The 14,828-nt window shown below is 41.1% G+C and overlaps 1 protein-coding gene across 2 annotated transcripts in view; it reads left to right on the top strand.

Moving 5' to 3' along the window:
- The window catches only part of LOC125462759 (AT-rich interactive domain-containing protein 2-like), a 226,919-nt gene that overhangs the window by 130,173 nt on the left and 81,918 nt on the right, over positions 1-14,828 (top strand). The gene's annotated exons all lie outside the window — the stretch shown is intronic.

Raw genomic sequence — 14,828 nt, 5'->3', positions numbered from 1 at the left:
AAGCTAATTGTAGCCCTTGTATTACAGTCCTGGTGAGAATGTCCCAGGACAGGAATTGCATCTGAGACCTAATGAGCTATATGGACCAAGATGCAATAGACAAAGCTGTGCCATTCTTCAAATGATGTATTCTGATCAAAGGTCTGAAGTTCTGAGACAAGGTCTATGTTGCAAGGGGTAGAGGGGAGATGAGGTTGATGTAACATTGGGTCTAATATTGAGGCTGTACAGCTCTGAGAAGGAAATGGCTCAGGTTGCAAAAAGGGGCAGAAGGAGGCTGCATGGTGTGGGGTTTGAAAAGTAGGAGGATGAAAAGGAGTTGAGAAAGAAGTCTGCAAAGGAGAGAGAACAGTTTTAAACCTATCAACCATGAAATAGCTGGGAAAACCAGAAATCACTGAGGTAATGAATTCCTTGAAAATGAATGTGGAATCTATAGTTTAAAGCTGTTCCTGATCAGGAGCTAATATTTAGGGAGCAGCATAGTAAATGCTTTTGTCAACAACATTGTCAGTTGTTGAATTTAAATCTGTGATTGAGGTTGGCAGTGATTTGGTTGTGACTGCCTGGTTAAAATGTTCCAGCTTTGTTTATATGCAACGGAAATGCATTAGTTACTACTTCAGTCTGTGGATGATGTGTGTAACTGGTATCTCAGTTATTTTGAAAAAAGAAGTCATTGCTAACTTACGCCACAATGCAAATGCTATGGTATCTAGGAAATTATGCTTTCCCTGTGTCATGGTTTTAATTTCAATGGATCGTTGATAATTAAGGATATTAATGAATTCTTGTAATTTTTGTCAATCCAAATATCCTATATGTCCTCGCAAATACAGAATGAATTGCATGATAAATGAGCCCCTGAAAACCAGAAGGTAGCCTTCCAAAAAACTTCAAGATTTTCTCACAAGGTCATTTTTAAGAACCTTGAAAAATTATTTTGGCATAGGGGCCAGATGCAGTGAAGTAGAGCTGATTACATTGTGCGAACAACCATGTTGTATGTAATTGTCTGACAAAGCTGTGGTTGTAAAATATAACATCCTGAAAACTGAGCTTGTGATGGCTTTATAAGTAAAGGCATGGAGTACGCAAACTATTTATGTAATATAAAGAAGTAATTGACCAGAACTGTACACAGTGCCCTGAAGGTGCCCTCACCATGTCCTGTAAAACCTCAACATGATGTTCCAACTCCTACACCCTAAGGTCTGGGCAATGAAGTCAAGCTTGCTAAATGCTGCCTTAACCATCCTGTCTGCCTGTGATGCAACTTCCTAAGAACTATGTATCTGAACCCTTTGGGTGTCTCTGTTTGACGCCACCATCCAGGGCCTTACCATTAACTGTGTAAGTCCTGCCTTTGTTCACTTTACCAAAATGGTAGTACTTTACGTTTATCTGAATTAAACTCCGTCTGCAACGCCTCAGCCCATTGGCCCAGTTGATCAAGATGTCTTTGTAATCTCACATAGTTGACAGCGAAGGTGGTTATGCCTCCAATTTTGTTGTCATCTGCAAACTTACTAACCGTGCCTCCTATGTTCTTATCTAATTCGCTTATGTAAATGACAAACAACAGTGGACCTAACACCAATCTCTGCAGTGCACTGCTGGTCACAGACCTCCAATCTGAAAAACAACCCACTACCACTCTCCTCTCTCTCTCCGACCATCAAGCCAATTTTGTATCCAACTGGAGTGCTCTCCATGAATCCCAGCATTGACAAAGGCTTTACTAATGTCCATGTAAGCAATGCCTACCACCCTGCCCTCATCAAGCATTTCAAATTTTTTTGAGAATGTAACCAATCAAGTTTGTGAGACATGATTTCCCATGCACAAAGCCATGTTGACTATCCCCAATCAGTCCTTGCCCCTCTAAAAGCAGGTAAATCCTATCTCGCAGAATCACCTCTAACAACTTACCCACCACTAATGTCACTGTAGTTCCCAGGCGCCTCATTAAATAATGGCACAGCTTCCTTCAGCACCTCACCTGTGGTTGTAGTTGATATGTCGCCTGGGGGCACTACAATTTCTTCCCGAACTTCCCACAATGTCCTAAGATACATTTGATCAGGTCTCAGCGATTTATCCATGTTTGTCCTTTAAAAAGACCTCTAGCACCACCTCTTCTGTAGTGTGGACTGTTTTCAATGCATCAATATTTATATTTCCCAATTTCCTAGCCTCCATATCTTTCTCCACAGTAAAAACTGACATGAAATGTTCATTTAGTATCTCTCCTATATTCTGTAGTACCACACAATGATGACCTTATTGGTCTTTAAGGGGTCGTATTCTCTCCTGAGATGCTGTTTTGCTCTTATTGTATTTGTAGAATCTCTCTGGATTATCCCTAACCTTATCTACCAAGCCTATATCTCATCCCCTTTTTGCCCTCCTGATTTCCCTCTTGAGAATGCCCTGGCACACTTTATGCTAAAATTGGAGAGGATTCAGAAAAGATTGGCAAGGATGTTGCCAGGTTTGGAGGAGGGTTTGAGTTTTAAGGATAGGCTGGGACATTTATCACTAGAGTGTAAAGGTTGAGAGGTGATCGTGTAGAAGTTTATAAAATCGTGTGGTGCCCAGATAAGGTGAATAGCAAAGGTCTTTCCTTTGGGTGGGGAAGTTCAAAACCATGGGGTGTATTTTTAAGGTGAGAGGAGAAGGATTTAAAAGGAACCCGAGTGACCACTTTTTCACGCAGAGGCTGGTTCATACGTGGAATGATCTGCTAGAGGAAGTGGTGGACACAGGTACAGTTATGACATTTAAAAGACATTTGGATGGGTACATGAACAGGAAGAGTTTAAAGGGATATGGGCCAAACACAGGCAAGTGGGGCAAATTTAGTTTGGGAAACCTGGTCAGCATGGATGAGTTGGACCAAAGGGTCAGTTTCGGTTTTTGTAAGACTCTATGACTCTGGTTTTGGGGGAAAAAAAACTTGGCTCCACGGTAACCCACGTACCTTTCACCTTGGCAATTTGGGTTCAAATTCAGTTTAGCTTGAAAAGTTACAAGTATTCTGTGAAAGATGTTGAAAGTTCCCTTGTAGGCATTACAAAATTGTCCCATATATGATCCTATTTGACAATTTCATTTATGAAGACCACAGGGTGACTCATATAGAAGATGTTGGAGTAAGGAAAGAAATTCCATGCTGCTGCTTTAAAATAAAGAGGATATATTCCTAAATTTTAGGGTCTAGAAATGTTATCCTGCATTTTGCTGAGCTGTACTTAATGCTGACATAAACTGTCTGAAATGGGAAGAGCACAGTTGCCTCCTACGTGGCCATCCTTTCAAAAGAAAAGTTTTTGGCCACTGGAAATCCTTTTTTCATTCTTTTTAACTGTAGTCATATTTTCTGCCCTTCAGATTTAATGTTGGTCTATGTTATTGACTGTCATTTCTCTATACCAGTTGGCATTTTGAGAGTTAATAATTACAATTATTAATAAAAAGGGTCACCATGAATATGTCATCTTCGTTTTGACTTTGAATCAGAAATGTTCAAGTGGGAAGCACATAGGCAGCAGGGAAGAAAATATTTGGTTTTGAATGCAACTACCAAAGAAACGTGAAATATTAGAGTAAAAGTATAATAGATGCTCTCCTTTGCTGTGCATATACTTCTGCAGTGCTGGGAAAGGCCATTACAGGCAAGCAGCAGCAAATTAATTGAACAGCTGATGTATTTGTTACTCGTGTGTTTCGTTGGCTTTGTCACTTACAGGAGCATTTAGATTCATATTCAAAATATTTGATCAGAAACTGAACTGAACCGGCATATAAATACAGTGACCAGAGCAGTTCAAAAGCTGGAAAGCTGCAGTGAGGAGCTTACCATTGACTCCCCAAAGTCCATCCACAATCACTGTTTCACTGCCTTGAGTGCTGCTGGAGATGTAACCACCCAAGAAGTTTGACATCATCTAGGACAAAGCAGACAGCTTGATTTGGCACCCTGTTCACAGTGTTCAACATTCATTCCTTTCAACACTGATACATAGTGGCAGCAGTATGTACCAACTACATGATGTACTGCAGCAACTCACCAAGGCTGTTCAACATTACAATCAAAACTAGTACCCTCTACCATATAGAATGATAAGGCAACTGATACATGGGAATGTCGCCATCTGCAAGTTCCCCTCCAAGTTGCACAACAACCTGACCTGGAGCTACATCACTCCTGGTTCATCTACTGAAATAAATCCTGGAACTCGCTCCCCAGTAGCACCTTGGCTTTACTTACACAACGGAGACAATAATGGTTCAAGAAAGCAGCTCACTGTCATTTCAAGGGTAATTAGAAATGAGCACTGATGTTGATCTTGCCATTGGCATCCACATCCATGAAAGAAGAAATGTCAATCAGAATAAGGCTGGAAAGGGCCATTGATGGCAACACATTAATATTATGCAAGATTGACATGTTTACTTTAATCTTAGTATCAGTGCTACCTTTAGGTACTAAAATATAGTGCAGGGAGACGTTGGCCTAGTGGTATAATCATTGGACTCTTAATCCAGAGACCCAGATAATGTTCTCAGGATCCAGGTTCAAATCCCACCACGGCAGCTGGCGGAATTTGAATTCAATAAATATCTGGAATTAAGAATCTAATGATGACCATCATCTAGTTCACTAATGTCCTTTAGGGAAGGAGACTGCCATTCTTACCTGGTCTGGCTTACGTACAACTCCAGACCCACAGCAATGTGCTTGACTCAAAACTGTCCTCTGGGCAATTAGGGATGGACAATAAATGCTGCCTAGCTAGTGACACCCTCAACCCATGAATGAATTTAAAAAAAATTCACCCAAGGCCTATGACCAAATTAGTCTGAAAACTCCTGACCGCATCTAAACTTGGAAGCTCAGCAAATTTACTACTTAGAAGGGAGCCTGCCTCAGGATACCAGGTGCAGTACGCTTAAGACCCTTGTGGTGCAGTGGTAGTGCCCCTGCCTCTGTGCAAGAACATCCAGATTCAAGTGTCACCTGCCACAGACATATCAAAATGTGTCTGAACAGGTTGATTCAATAGTATTCAGGATACTGATGAATGATGGATCAAACAAGGAGATGAACATGGCAATGATTTCAGTGGCTCTAGTGTGCTACTTCTGGTTCAGAAGGCCTGAGTTCAAGTTCCACCTGTTCCAGAGGTGTATCATGACATGTGTGAACAGATTGATTGATTTAAAAACATCTATAGTCCCAAAGATAGATAGCTAATACAGAGAAGGAAGACTAACAAATGAATCTGCCAATCTAGGCAGGTAACCTATCATTGTTGTATTTCTGAATTGTGTAAATCATTGGTAACTATTGCAGCTCACTGGGACAAAGTAAGAATAAAGTGCTGTTAGGGCTAATTGTTAGTAAAACACATGATATGCTCAGAGTACTGATTTCTGTTTGTACTTGCTGTCCTAAACTTCCATTAAATCATGTAAAATAGCATTCTAGATTTTGCACTGAGTTGCAATATCGGTAGGGAATACAGGGATTGTTATTGTTCTTGACTGGCTCTCTTTGTTGTGAGAGATGGTAGGTGTGTTGATTTATTGTCAATGTTTGTCACTTAAAAGATCTTGAGTGGGGACAAAGTGTGTTCAGTTAATCAGTATGATTTGGGGACCTCTATTTCCTCATATTATGGCTAATTGAAGTTCCAATGTATCTTAATAGCGGAGATACTTTTGGAAAATTTTATTGAAATGCTGTATATCTATAATATATAACCCAACAAACCCATTTTGTAACAGGATAAAGATAGCAAAAAGCTACATTTTATGTAAAGTTAAGTTGAAACAAATCATTTCTCATCATTTAAAACCTTAAGTACAGGCTGTGTAGACTTATGTTTCACCTAATAAATGACAGGAATATTGTTGCATAGTTATTTCCCTCGACTTGTAAACCTGAGGTGCGGACTAATTATTCCATCAAGCCAACTATGGATTTTAAGTACAGTTAATTAATCTGGAATGTAAAGCTGATCTCAGTAATGGTAACTGAATCTACCGTAATGCTATAAAAGTTCATTTTCTTCACTACTATCAGAGTTATACAGCATGGAAACAGACTCTTCCGGCTGACAAGTCCGTGCCGACCATGTTCCAAAACTAAACTAGTCCCACTTGCCTGCATTATGCCCATATTCCTCTAAACACTTCCTATTCATGTACTTATCCAAATATCTTTTAAGTGTGGTAACTGTGTCCTCATCCACCACGTTCACTGGCAGTTCATTTCACACAAGAGCCACTCTCTCTGTAAAACAAAAAAGTTGTCCCTCATGTCCTTTTTAAAGCTTCCTCCTGTCACCTTAAAAATATGCCCCCTGGTTCTGAACTCCCCGATCCTAGGGAAAAGACCCTTGTCATTCACCTAGAGATAACGAGGCGTCCAGGCCCAAAACATCAGCCTTCCTGCTCCTCTGATGCTGCTTGACCTGCTGTGCTCATCCAACTCTATGCTTTGTTATCTCAGATTCTCCAGCATCTGCAGTTCCTACTATCTCTGTCATTCACCTTATCTATGCCTGTTATGATTTTATAAACCCCTCAGTAAGGTCACTCCTCCATCTTCAACTCGCCAGTGATAAAGGCCTTGAGCCTATGCAGCCTCTCCCTATAAATCAAACCCTCCAGCACCAGCAGCATCCTTGTAACCCTTTTCTGCACACCCTCCAATTTAATAATATCTTTCCTATAGCAGAGCAACCAGAATTGTACACCATACTCCATAAGCCTCCCCAGTGTCCTGTACATCCTCAGTATGATGTCCCGATTCCTATAGCCAAAGGTCCGAGCAATGGTGGCAAGTGTGCTAAATGCCTTCCTAATCACCCTCTACTTGTGATGCAAATTTAAAATGTTCTTTGAGGAAAGAAATCAGTCATCCTTAACCAGTCTGTCATCTTTAACCAATCTGTCTTTGGCCCCAGAATTTCAATGTTGACTCTTAACTGCCATTTGGGCAAGCTACTCGGTTGTATCAAACCACTGTAAGAGCTTAAATAAAACCTAAAACTATATACATTGAATCTGTTGTCTTGGTTGATAAGAGCTAACAATACGAGCTATATCCAGTGCAGTTGATGGTACAAAGTCCTGCTTGTTGACAGCACTGAAAGAACTGTCCCCACGGCTTTGTCTGTCCTGACATAGACTCCTATCTTTCAGCCAGTGCCCTATTCTGTCATTGTTCCTAACGAACCAACAAAATAGATCCACGTCATGAGGGAAAGTAGTCCTGCAGATTTTTAGTGGGTCCTGAGAAATCTAACAGCACAATGAGTAAAGAAATCTCTTCTTTGCTTACTGTTCTCCTGAAGTTGATCAATCAAATCATCTCTGTACGGAAAGCCACTTGAAAGCCACATTTGAGGATAGGAAGCACGCAATATACTGACTGTGCTGACTAAGTTTTGAAGGATGCAGTTGCCAGATTGGTGGGTGGGGGTGAGTAGAATCAAACCCTGTGGTGATAGAATCGAACCAATGTTCAAACTACTTGACCTCATTCTTCATACATCTGTCGCATTTCAAAGGAATAAGCACCGCACAGTCTTTGTGGAGGCAGTCATTCCTTTACAATAAGGAAACCCATCATGTGTGGTAAATAAATTAGTATTCAGAACAGATCTCCAACCATTTTGTAATGCAAGTCATCAGCAGAACCTGTCTTCCACCAAGACCTGTTAGCTCGTGGCCTGGCATATTCCTCACTTTGCTGCTGCCATCAGATTAACGGATTGAATCAAATTTCAATGAGGAGTGAAAGCAGAAATGTCTCGGCATATCTAAAAGTGCAACACCAGCCTAGTGAAGCTAGGGCTATGTGTATACTAAACAATGGAAGCAGCATACTTTTAAACAAAGCTGAATGATTTTTCCCATCCAACAACTCTCAGTTCTGCAATCCTGCCATTTCCAGCTGAGATGCGGGGTGAAAGTTAGCAACATTTATTGATGTTTAAGTGTCACTGTGTCAAAATTCTAAAAATTCCTTGACAGCACTGTAGATATACCTATATTATTTGGATTGCAGTGATTCAAAATGATTCCTCAATGCCAGCTTCTCAAGGTCACTAACAATCAGATGGTAAATGCCAGTTGGCATACCTTTACCAGCAATGCTCGGATCTTGAAGTAAAACCGATTTTGTCACAATCTGTCTTGCAGGATCTTTTTAATAGAGAAAAAGTTGAATCATGTACTTGTCATCTTTTCCTTGAGTCTGATAACAACTAAAACAATATTTGACAATAGCTGATTTCTTTGGAAGCTTAAAGCTCCAGCATTATGATTCTTTTTGTCAGCATCTTCCTCGCTTGTTCTGAATTCACCTTTCATTTATTTACATTTGACATCATCTTCTGGCCTACTTCACCTTTGTGGTAATGTTGAAATAATATTCCTTGTTAATACTGTATAATTTTTATGTACTTCAGTATGATTCCTTAATCTTTCTCTTCGCATTTTTGACAAATTTATTGACTTTGTTTGAGGATCTAGCAAGTAGAGTTGATTCAGGAGCCAGTTTATTTGACTTTCAGAAGACATTATCTAAGGTCCCATGGAAAAGATTATATGTAAAATGAAAGTATGTTGGACTGATAGTCGTCTACTGACATGGATAGAAAACTGGCTGGCAGACAGGAAGCAAAGAGCAACAATAAACAGATGAGAAGCTTTGTGTAACAGGCAATGACTAATGAGGTACCATAGAGATCAGTGCTTGCATCCAAGCTATTCATAATATATTTTAATGATTTCATGTGAGGAAACTAAATACAATATCTCTCCCGAGTTTGCACATGTTAAGGAACTGGTTAGGAGGCTATTGGTGACGAGAATGCTGTTTTGCTTCAGTGTGGTTTGGACAAATTGAGTGGGTGGGCAAAAGCATGGCAGGTGAAATATAAACTGGGTAAATGGTGGGATTATCGACTTTGGCAGCAAAAGCAGGAAGATGAATTATTATCAGATTAGCGATAAATTGGGAAAGGGAGAGGTGCAGTGAGGTCTGGATGTCCTTGTACACCAGTCACTGAGAGTAATCATGCATATGTAGCAGGTGGTGAGAATGGCAAGTAGTATATTGGCTTTCACAGTGAGAAGCTTTAAATCTAGGAGCAGAGGTATCTTGCTGCTTTTGCACAGGGCCTTAGTGAGATTACACCTGGAGTGATGTTTTTGTTTCCTGATGTGAGGAATGATGTGCTGGCAATGGAGGGAATGCAACAAAGGCTTACCAGACAGGTTACAGGGGTGGCAGAACTGATGAATGAAGAGAGACTGGATCAGTTAGGATGCTATTCACTAGAATTTAGAAGAATGTGCTGAGGGAGGGGTCTTCTGGAAACCTATAAAATTCTAATAGAGTAAGTGCAGGAAGGATGTTTCTGATGACGAGGGAGTCCAGAGCAAGGGGTCATGGTCTAAGAATGTGGGGATAGACTATTTGAGACTGATATTAGATGTAGTAGCGAGTTTTGAGAAGATTTGTAGCTCAGGTTGAGGTTCTGGATGTGAGTTTGCTCGCTGAGCTGGAAGGTTAGTTTTCAGACGTTTCGTCACCATTCTAGGTAACATCATCAGTGAGCCTCCGACAAAGCGCTGGTGTTATGTCCCGCTTTCTATTTATCTGGTTAGGTTTCCTTGGGTTGGTGATATCATTTCCTGTTCTTTTTCTCAGGGGATGGTAGATTGGCTCCAAATCAATGTGTTTGTTGATGGAATTCCGGTTGGAATGCTATGCTTCTAGGAATTCTCGTGCATGTCTCTGTTTGGCTTGTCCTAGGATGGATGTGTTGTCCCAATCAAAGTGGTGTCCTTCCTTATCTGTATGTAAGGATACGAGCGATAGTGGGTCATGTCGTTTTGTGGCTAGTTGATGTTCATGTATCCTGGTGGCTAGCTTTCTGCCTGTTTGTCCAATGTAGTGTTTGTCACAGTTCTTGCAAGGTATTTTGTAAATGACGTTCGTTTTATTTGTTGTCTGTATAGGGTCTTTTAAGTTCATTAGCTGCTGTTTTAGTGTGTTGGTGGGTTTGCGGGCTACCCTGATGCCAAGAGGTCCGAGTAGTCTGGCAGTCATTTCAGAAATGTCTTTGATGTAGGGGAGAGTGGTTATGGTTTCTGAGCCCGTTTTGTCTGTTTGTTTGGGTTTGTTGCTGAGAAATCGGCGGACTGTGTTCATAGGGTACCCATTCTTTTAGAATACGCTGTATGGGTGATTTTCCTCTGCTCTGCGTAGTTCCTCTGTGCTGCAGTGTGTGGTGGCTTGTTGGAATAATGTTTTAATGCAGCTTCGTTTGTGGGTGTTGGGATGGTTGCTCCTGTAGTTCAGTATTTGGTCCGTATGTGTTGTTTTCCTGTAGCCGCTGGTTTGAAGTTCCCCATTGACTGTTCGCTCTACTGTGACATCTAGGAATGGCAGTTTGTTGTTGTTTTCCTCCTCTTTTGTGAATGTTATGCCAGTAAAGGGTATTATTGATGGTCTTGAATGTTTCCTCTAATTTGTTTTGTTTAGTGATGACAAAGGTGTCATCCACATAGCGGACCCAAAGTTTGGGTTGGATGATTGGCAGAGCTGTTTGTTCGAGTCTCTGCATTACTGCCTCTGCTAAGAACCCTGATATCGGAGATCCCATGGGTCTACCGTTGGTTTGTCTGTAGGTTTTGTTATTGAAAGTGAAGTGGGTGGTGAGGCATAGGTCCACTAGCTTGATGATGTTGTCCTTGCTGATGAGGTTGGCGGTGTCTGGTGTATGTGTCTTCGGTTCTTCTAATAGTGTAGTCAGTGTTTCTTTGGCCAGGTTGATGTTGATGGATGTGAACAGGGCTGTTACGTCAAAGGAGATCATTATTTCATCCTCTTCTACCTTGGTGTCTTTGGTGTTCAGGAATTCTTGGGTGGAGTGAATGGAGTGGTGGGAGTCTGCTACTAGGTGTTTTAGTCTTTGGTGTAGTTCCTTGGCTAATCTGTAGGCTGGTGTTCCAGGTAGCGACACTATGGGCCTGAGGGGGCCTTCTGGTTCGTGAATTTTTGGTAGTCCGTCGAAGCGTGGCGTGTTGGATCCATCTGGTTTCATTTTTTGGAAGTCTCTGTTGTTTAATTCTCCAGATTTTTGAAGTTTTTTGAGTAAGGCTGTGATTCGGTTCTCTAGTTGTGGGGTCGGGTCTATCGCCACCTGTTGGTAAATGTTGGTATCTGCAAGCAGTGCGTTCGCTTTCTCAATGTCGTCTGTTCGGTTTAAGATGACTGTCAAGCGTCCTTTGTCTGCAGGTAGGATAACGATGTTTTTATCTTTTTTGAGTAGTCATCTTAAACCGAACAGACTACATTGAGAAAGCGAACGCACTGCCTGCAGATACCAACACTTACCAACAGGTGGCGATAGACCCGACCCCACAACTAGAGAACCGAATCACAGCCTTACTCAAAAAACTTCAAAAATATGGAGAATTAAACAAGAGAGACTTCCAAAAAATGAAATCAGATGGATCCAACACACCAAGCTTCTATGGACTACCAAAAATTCCTACAGATTAGCCAAGGAACTACAGCAAAGACTAAAACACCTAGTAGAAGACTCCCACCACTCCATTCGCTCCACCCAAGAATTCCTGAACACCATCAAAGACACCAAGATAGAAGAGGATGAAATAATGGTCTCCTTTGACGTAACAGCCCTGTTCACTTCCATCAACATCAACCTGGCCAAAGAAACACTGACTACACTATTAGAAGAACAGAAGGCACATACACCAGACACCGCCAACCTCATCAGCAAGGACAACATCATCAAGCTAGTGGACCTATGCCTTACCACCCACTTCACTTTCAATAACAAAACCTACAGACAAACCAACGGTACACCCGTGGGATCTCCGATATCAGGGTTCTTAGCAGAGGCAGTAATGCAGAGACTCGAACAAACAGCTCTGCCAATCATCCAACCCAAACTTTGGGTCTGCTACGTGGATGACACCTTTGTCATCACTAAACAAACAAATTAGAGGAAACCTTCAAGACCATCAATAATACCCTTTACTGGCATAACATTCACAAAAGAGGAGGAAAACAACAACAAACTGCCATTCCTAGATGTCACAGTAGAGCGAACAGTCAATGGGGAACTTCAAACCAGCGTCTACAGGAAAACAACACATACGGACCAAATACTGAACTACAGGAGCAACCATCCCAACACCCACAAACGAAGCTGCATTAGAACATTATTCCAATGAGCCACCACACACTGCAGCACAGAGGAACTATGAAGAGCAGAAGAAAATCACCTATACAGCGTATTCAAAAAGAACGGGTACCCAATGAACACAGTCCGCCGATTTCTCAGCAACAAACCCAAACAAACAGACAAAACGGGCCCAGAAACCATAACCACTCTCCCCTACATCAAAGACATTTCTGAAATGACTGCCAGACTACGCGGACCTCTTGGCATCAGGGTAGCCCGCAAACCCACCAACACACTAAAACAGCAGCTAATGAACTTAAAAGACCCTATACAGACAACAAATAAAACGAACGTCATCTACAAAATACCTTGCAAGAACTGTGACAAACACTACATTGGACAAACAGGCAGAAAGCTAGCCACCAGGATACATGAACATCAACTAGCCACAAAACGACATGACCCACTATCACTCGTATCCTTACATACAGATAAGGAAGGACACCACTTTGATTGGGACAACACATCCATCCTAGGACAAGCCAAACAGAGACATGCACGAGAATTCCTAGAAGCATAGCATTCCAACCGGAATTCCATCAACAAACACATTGATTTGGAGCCAATCTACCATCCCCTGAGAAAAAGAACAGGAAATGATATCATCAACCCAAGGAAACCTAACCAGATAAATAGAAAGCGGGACATAACACCAGCGCTTCGTCAGAGGCTCACTGATGATGTTACCTAGAATGGTGACGAAACGTCTGAAAACTAACCCTCCAGCTCAGCGAGCAAACTCACATCCATTTAGATGTAATGTCTTCACCGAGAGAGTGGTGAACCAGTGAAATTCTCTGTCGCAAAATGCAGTTGAGGCAAAAATAATTGAGTTTTTTTTTTGAAGGAATTAGATATAGTTTTTTTGATGAAAAGGAACAAAGGGTTTGGGATGAAATCGGGAATAGGATCCTGAGTAATATGAATGGCGAAGCAGGCTTGAAAGGCCTAATGGCTTACTCTTCTTTCTACTTTCTGTGTTCAAGCTGTAGATTGAGTTGTTGTAACTTCTCTTCATAGCTCATTCCCTCCTGTGGACAGTCTTGCTGTTAATTTTCAAACCCTTTCTATTACATGAATCTGCTTGTGGCATGATGATCAGAATTGAATATGGTTTGGTCTGACCAATCCATTGTAAAGCCCGCATGTAATCTCCCTACGCAAGTGCATAATTCTACTTGTAGCATAAAATTGTTTAAGTAACTGGTTATAAGTTCGGCAATGGTGTCTGAAATTGGAAGTCTGAAAATGTAACCCCACAGTTAGAAAGGGAAGAGAAACTGGCGAAGTACCGACTTGAAGCCTTGGTGCTAAAGAAAAAACCGAATTTATTACAAAGGGTATGATTACTGGATATTTAGAAAATAATTCTGATTGGGTAGAGTCAAGTTAGATTTATGAAGGAAAATAATGTTTGACAAGCCTGAGAGTTTTTGAGCATGTTATGTGTAGATTCAATAAAAGGAAACCAGCAAATGTAGTATATTTTGGTTTTCTAGAAGCTTTTATCCAAAACATTCCACAAAGCTGATTAGTAAATAAAATTAAATTGCATGGAATAGGAGTTAATATACTCACGTGGATTGAGGATTAGTTAACCAACAAAAAGCAGAGCAGGAGTAAAGCTAGCAGGCTGTGACCAATCGGCTATCACAGGAATTTGCTTTCTGAGCTTTTTACGGTTTATAATAATGATTTTGAGTGAGACGACTAATTGCAATATTTCCAAGTTTGCAAATACAGAACTTGGTGAGAATTTGATTTGTAAGGAGGATGTGAAGAAACTTAAAGGATTAGACAGACTAAGTGAACAAAAGCATGGCAGGTGAAATGGAATGTGTGTAAGTGAGAGGTAGAGGAACAAAGATGCAAAATACTACTTCAATGGTAAGAGATTGTTATCTGTTGATATCTATCTGAAAGGAGTTAGGTATCCTTGTTCATAAGTCACTGAAAGCTAGCTTGCAGGTGCATCAAGTAATTTGGAATGCAAGTAGTATGTTAGCCTTTACCTTGGATTTTGGTGTTGGAGGAAAGATGCCTTGCTTCACTTGTGTACAACGTGATTAAACCATGCTTGGAGTTTTGTATAGTTTTGGCCCCTTTGCCTAAGGAAGGCTATACCTGTACTGTCTTTTACACTCATTGTAGAAGCTGTAAATGCACTTGATGCTGGCACACTCATGGTTTCCTCTCAGGAGAAAGTAGTTCTCAGGGTATTTGATTTCATAGGGCAACAGCAAACAGATGCCTACAATGGCTGCTTGCCTCAATTGGTATAGTACCCCAGGAAGAGGTAGTTACTGTCGGGAGGGAACTCCACCATACTCAGAAAGAAGAGCAGATAATAGTGCTGACAATAGATATCACTGCAGATTTTTAAGAGGGGTTTCAAGCCCCAGCAGAATGGGCTGACTGAGGAAAGATCTCCTGGGATATCGAGCATGATTATTGAGTTTCTTGATTTTTACCAGTGAGGAGGAGCAGTGTTGGGGTGTGAGGGACACAGACAGGGATAAAGAGAGA

Source organism: Stegostoma tigrinum, chromosome 21 (assembly GCF_030684315.1).
Source record: "Stegostoma tigrinum isolate sSteTig4 chromosome 21, sSteTig4.hap1, whole genome shotgun sequence".
In the NCBI taxonomy this organism is placed as follows: domain Eukaryota; kingdom Metazoa; phylum Chordata; class Chondrichthyes; order Orectolobiformes; family Stegostomatidae; genus Stegostoma; species Stegostoma tigrinum.
The sequence above is the reverse complement of the archived record's forward strand: the minus strand, read 5'-3'. Positions and strand labels throughout refer to the sequence as shown.